The following is a 6,082-nucleotide window of genomic DNA, read 5'->3' as shown; positions in this document are numbered from 1 at the left end:
CACCATGGGGAGCCAACCATCACCTGTGTGCTGCCCACCATGAGGAGCAACCCATCACTGATGTTCTGCCCACCACAGGGAGCCAACCATCACTGATGTTCTGCCCACCACAGGGAGCCCACCATCACTGATGTTCTGCCCATCATCACTGATGTTCTGCCCACCATCAGGAGCCAACCATCACTGATGTTCTGCCCATCATCACTGATGTTCTGCCCACCACCAGGAGCCAACCATCACTCATGTTCTGCCCACCCGAGGCAGCCTATCATCACTGATGTTCTGCTCCAGGCTGGTGGCTGCCAGCAGAGCTGGGCTGGGAGCTGGAGAGGAATGCCAGCTTCTGGGCTGGGTCATCTCTTCTCCTCCTCCTCTCCTTGGGGACTGAGGAAGGGTAGGATTTTTGTGTGTGTGTGGGGGGGAACAGGCAGCTAAGAAACCTGCAGGAGAGGCTCCACTGAGCATCCTCATGGGCTGTGAGACACAGCAGCAGCCTGAGTGGAGGGAAGGAGCTGAGCTTTCCTCTTGCTTTTGGGCTAAAAACCAAACCCCAACAGCTTAGTGCTAGCTTTGGTGAGTGCCTGCACTGTGCTGCTGGGGCTGTGTGGCCACTACCAGCCAGCTCTGGAGAGAAGCTGACATCCCAAAGTCTTTGTTCCTTGGGGGGGGAGTGGGTTAGGGCATGCTGCAGCCAAGGGCTTTTTGGGGCCAGCCAGGCTGCCCTGCAGCTTCAGGAGGGAGCTGTGCCCTCTGTCCCCTCCTCACCTCCCCCCAGAGGCCACTCTGTGGTCCATCAGGAGGGTGGGCTGCTTGTGGTTTTGTTTTGGAGGAGCTCCTAGAAAGCCAATCGTGGATGAGGTCCCCAGAGAGGGACCCTCTGCTTGCACACCCGGTGCCAGGTGCCCAGCATGCTGGCAAAGCCCCACGGGTGCCAAGACCACCCAGGGCAGGGGCTGTGGGAGCCAAAGCCCAGCTGAGGGAAGCCCTTTCCACACCACCCAGCTGCAGTAGCTGTTTGGGAACGATCCCCACGGGGGTTGTTTGGGGGTTTCTTTTTTTGGGTGGGGGGAGGGAAGGTGCTTGGAGGGTTGTTTGGTTTTAACCCTTTTGTACCTTGGCTTTTCTGCTGAGGCCTCTTACCTGTTGCCCTGCTTGGATTTGGTTGGTTTTCAGGGTCAGCTTCTCTTGGGTTTTGTTGGTTTTGGTTGTTTTTCCTCTACTACCATGAAGCAGGAAGGTTTGGGTCACTTGGAGCAGGCACTGAGCTGAGCACCGAGCTCCTTCCTCCCCACCTCCAGCTCTGGGCTGGGGCAATCCATCATTTCTGCCCACAGGGCTTTCAATGCTGGAGTTTCCTGGTGGTCTTTGGGGAGAAGCTGGGCTGCCCTGGCATGAGCAGCCTGCCCATGAGCTGCAACCACCCTGGCCAGCCCCAAACTCCAGGAGGCAGGTGGCACCAAGCCTGGTCTCTGCCTCCCTGGGTTGGTTGTTGGTTGTTGTCTCTCTCTTTTCTTTCTTAGGGGGAAAAAAAAACACTCCCAAACCCACAAGCAACAATGAGTGCCTTGACCATCTCCTGCCGGCTCTGCCGGGCACTGCCCACTCCCATGCCCACGCTAGGGGCTTGGCTGATTGAACTGGCAGCTGTCCCTCCTGGCACCGGGCTGGATCTGAGCTGGGAAGTGCTTGCTGGAGGAGACAGGGACACAGCTGAGTCGCAGGTGTGACCGGGCTGGAGCCAGCTCCCATCCCAGGACCCAGCCAGACAATCACAGAGCAAGCAGAGGTGTTGGGTACCAAACCAGGGTACCAGCCCCCTCCCCTGGCAGCAGCCGGTGCAGGGCACACCCCCCCCCCCGCTGCTCCTTGCTGCCCTGCCAGTGTTATTTTTTGGGGGGGGGGGAGGAGGGGGCTAGCTTCCTTCCCCTGCTCTTCTTTGGGGTTTCAGTATTATGATAGCAATTATTTAAGCTGTCCCACTCTAAAAGCCTCTTGACCACTTCTGGTTCCCTCTGCCCCAGCAGCTGGCACGCTGCCAGCCTGGCAGGGACGGGCACCACTGTACTGCACAGAGAGAAGCTGCGGGCAGAAGGGACAAGCCCCGGGGGGGGGAGGGTTGGGCGTTGGGGGAGCAGGCAGTGATGGGAGGTGGGGAAGGGGTGCCCAGGTTTGCTCTCCTGGCAGAGGAAGGCTTAGTCAGGACTCAGCTCCTCATTGCCTCCCACCCGGGGCTGGGGTGGAGGGGTGGGGGGGGGGGGGGATGGCTTTGCCTGCAGCCTCTGTGCGTGAGGACTTCTTCTGCACACAACTGTCTTAAAACAACTCCTTTTTTTTTTGTTTGTTTTTGGTTTTTGGTTTGGTTTCTTTTTTTAAAGTCAATAAAAAAAAACCTGCATCAGAAGGGCTCCAGGCTCTGCCTGCGCCCCAGCCCTGGCAGCCAGCAGGGAAAGGCAGCAGGAGCCTGGGGGCAGCTGAGAGGTGGAGACCTCCTCCTTTCTCCTTCTCCTTCCCTCTCTTTTGCCCTCTTTCCCTTCTCCTTCCTTCTTTTGTCCTCTTCTTCCCTCTTCTCCTTCTCTCCTTTCCCCTTCTCCTTCCTTCTTTTGCCCTCTCCTTCTTCTCCTTTGCCCTTCCCTCTTCTTCTCCTTTGCCCTTCCCTCTTCTTCTTTGCCCTTCCCTCTTCTTCTCCTTTGCCCTTCCCTCTTCTTCTCCTTTGCCCTTCCCTCTTCTTCTCCTTTGCCCTTCCCTCTTCTTCTCCTTTGCCCTTCCCTCTTCGCTCCTTTGCCCTTCCCTCTTCGCTCCTTTGCCCTTCCCTCTTCGCTCCTTTGCCCTTCCCTCTTCGCTCCTTTGCCCTTCCCTCTTCGCTCCTTTGCCCTTCCCTCTTCGCTCCTTTGCCCTTCCCTCTTCGCTCCTTTGCCCTTCCCTCTTCGCTCCTTTGCCCTTCCCTCTTCGCTCCTTTGCCCTTGCCTCTTCGCTCCTTTGCCCTTGCCTCTTCTCCTTCTCCCCTTTCTCTTTCTCTCCTTTCACCTTCCCCTTCCCTCTTCTCCTTCTCCTTTCTCTTCTCTCCTTTCGCCTTCCCCTTCCCTCTTTCCTCCTCCTCCCCTTTCTCTTCTCCTCCTCCTCCCCTTTCTCTTCTCCTCCTCCTCCCCTTTCTCTTCTCCTCCTCCTCCCCTTTCTCTTCTCCTCCTCCTCCCCTTTCTTCTCCTCCTCCTCCCCTTTCCCTTCTCTCCTTTCCCCCTTTCCCTTCTCTCCTTTCCCCCTTTCCCTTCTCTCCTTTCCCCCTTTCCCTTCTCTCCTTTCCCCCTTTCCCTTCTCTCCTTTCCCCCTTTCCCTTCTCTCCTTTCCCCCTTTCCCTTCTCTCCTTCCTCCCTTTCCCTTCTCTCCTCCTTCCCTTTCCCTTCTCTCCTTCCTCCCTTTCCCTTCTCTCCTCCTTCCCTTTCCCTTCTCTCCTTTCCCCCTTTCCCTTCTCTCCTTTCCCCCTTTCCCTTCTCTCCTTTCCCCCTTTCCCTTCTCTCCTTTCCCCCTTTCCCTTCTCTCCTTTCCCCCTTTCCCCCTTTCCCTTCTCTCCTTTCCCCCTTTCCCCTTCTCCTTTTCCTTTTTCCCCCTTCTCCTTTCCCCTTCCCTCCCCTTCTCCTTCTCACTCTGCCTTTCATTCCCCTTCTCCAGCCTTTCCCTCCCTCCTCCCTTCCCCCTTTTACCCTCTCCTTCCCTCTTCTCCCCCTCTCCCCTAATCCTCCTCCATTCTTTTCCCTTCCCTTCCCTTCCCCCTTCCCCTTCTCCTTTCCTTCCCTCCCCTCCTCCCTTCCCTCTTCTCCTTCTCCTTTTTCTTCCTTTCTCCTTCTCCCTTCTCCTTCTTTCTCATTCTCCCTCTTCTCCCTCTTTCCTCTTTCTCCTCCTTTCTCCTCCTTCCCCCTTCTCCTCCTCCTTTCCTGTCTGTGCTGCAGCTGCTGTGCACAAGGAGGTGCAATATCCTGACTCCATGACTCCAGGACAGCCTAAGGCTCTTGGCTTGCAAGGGGCTGAAAGGGCCAGGGGAGGCTTAGGTGGGAGAGGAGGAAAAACTTCCTTGCTGCAAGACTGGCACAGGCTGCCCAGGGAGGCAGTGGAGTCTCCATCCTTGGAGGCATTCAAGGAGTATATGACCATGGTGGGGGTTGGACTGGATGACCTCGGAGGGCTTTTGCAAGCCAAACGAGTCCATGGTGGGACCTCTAACTAAATGGGCAGGTTCAGGAGTAGTTAAAACACCTCTTTATTAATGTACAAACCTAGCAAGGTGGAAGCCAACCCAAAAGGGAACTGAACTGCAGGTAAATACAGCACAGGGCCCAGCAGAGAGCCCCAAACCCACCCCAGGTTGTGCGCTGGGCAACAACAGCTCCTGGCCTCTGGGCTGGCCAACCAGAGCAGCTTTGCCCACCCCCACCCCACCCCAGAACCCCTCTGAATTCCACATCTGAGCCTCCCCCCAGCTCCTCTCTCCCAGGCAGGCCACCAGTGGTAATGTTTCTACCACCCCAGAGCTCATGGGCATTAAAAACATCACCCACCCCCCGCCCAGTGCTGCTGGGGAGGAGCTGTTGGGTATCTGCTTGCCCTGGCACCATGAGGACAGAGGGAGATAAGGACCCAGGCTGTTGGGAGTTGCTCCTTGCTCTGCCCCACCTCAGCTACATCCACTGCAGGACATTCATGGGCCTAAGGCACTAAGAAAAGAAAAATCCTCTATCAGAAGCTCAAGCTTGAGTTGTTCTGAACCTTGTGGCAGCAGCACACACCTCAGAGACACTCCCAGCCCTTCCAAATGTGGGCTGGGGAGACTGAGGAAAGGTTTGGAGGAAGGGAAGGGAGCTCTGGAGAGGTTAATTGATGCACATCCTCCCCCTCCTCAGAAGCACTGGAGGCAAAGGGACGTCCTGGTGCAGGAGAGCTTGGGCAAGGAGACCTGTGTGAAGAAGTCTCCAGTAAAAGCAGTGTGCAGAGCTGGGATGAGAGCAGAGAGCCACAGAAAAGCAAGCAGAGTGTCTTAGGCAGCAGCAACCTGGCCCAAAAGGTTGTCCCTTACCTCTTCCTCCAGCTGCAGGAAGCATCCCCACGATGAGCCAGCAGGAGCCACAGCCCTGACCTGCTCCTCCCCAGCAGGCAGCACCTCTCAGAAGGGATGTGCCCTGCTGCCAGCCTGGCCAAGAGGGGTGAGCCAACCCCTCAAGAGCTTCCAGGGGTTACCCTGGGGGAGTGAAAGCTGTGCTGGCTCTGGGGAAGGCATCTGTGCTGGGGAAGGGATCTGCACCGTGGAAGCCAGCTGGGCGCTGCCACCCTGCCCAGGTGACCACGCAGGACTTTCTGCTGGCTCCCCACGACCTGCTCTGCTGCTGGCAGGTGCCAAAGAGGAAGCTCAGCTTATTGGCAGCACTGCCAAAGCAATCAGCAGCGATGGGGGTGACCTTCCCCTCCTGCCCTTTTTGCCCTGATTCACCTCTCACCCATCCGGCAGCTGGCAGCCAGCAGGACGCGGGCAAGGCGGCAGAGCTCTGAGCCAAACGGGAGGTGAGAAGCCTCTGAGCCACCTCACCACACGTTGGGAGCAGCAGCAGCAGATGCCCTCTGCTTCTCCCTGCCTGCAACCATCAGCTGCTGCAGCTGGGAAGCACTCAGGCAGGGAGCTTTGGCTCCTTTAATGCAACCGGACGCTCGCAGCAGCTGACAGCAGCTCAGGCTCTCTGCTCTGAAGGAGGAAGCAGAACCATCACAGCTCGACTGTTCCAGCCAATACATCCACTGCTGGCCAGCAGAAAAAGTAAGTGGGAAGGGAGTAGAGAGAGCTGCAGAAGGACAAAGGACTCCAGCATGCTGCCACCATCCTCACTGCTTCTCCACTACTGCTGCTTGTGCCTGCTGGGGAACCCTCACAGCACACAGCAGCCAGGCAGAGGCAGGGCTCAAAGACCTCACCTCAAGCTGTTCTTGGTGGTTTAAGGCATTTACACATATCTGAAGTCCTTTTTCCCACCCCCTCCTCTCTCAAGCCCAAAGCCTGCTCTTGCCCAGGGCTGTAAGCAAAGTGTAAAGTGCAATGAAACAAAGA

The sequence above is a fragment of the Pogoniulus pusillus genome, chromosome 20 (genome assembly GCF_015220805.1).
Source record: "Pogoniulus pusillus isolate bPogPus1 chromosome 20, bPogPus1.pri, whole genome shotgun sequence".
Classification (NCBI taxonomy): Eukaryota; Metazoa; Chordata; class Aves; order Piciformes; family Lybiidae; genus Pogoniulus; species Pogoniulus pusillus.
This window is presented reverse-complemented; position numbering follows the sequence as displayed.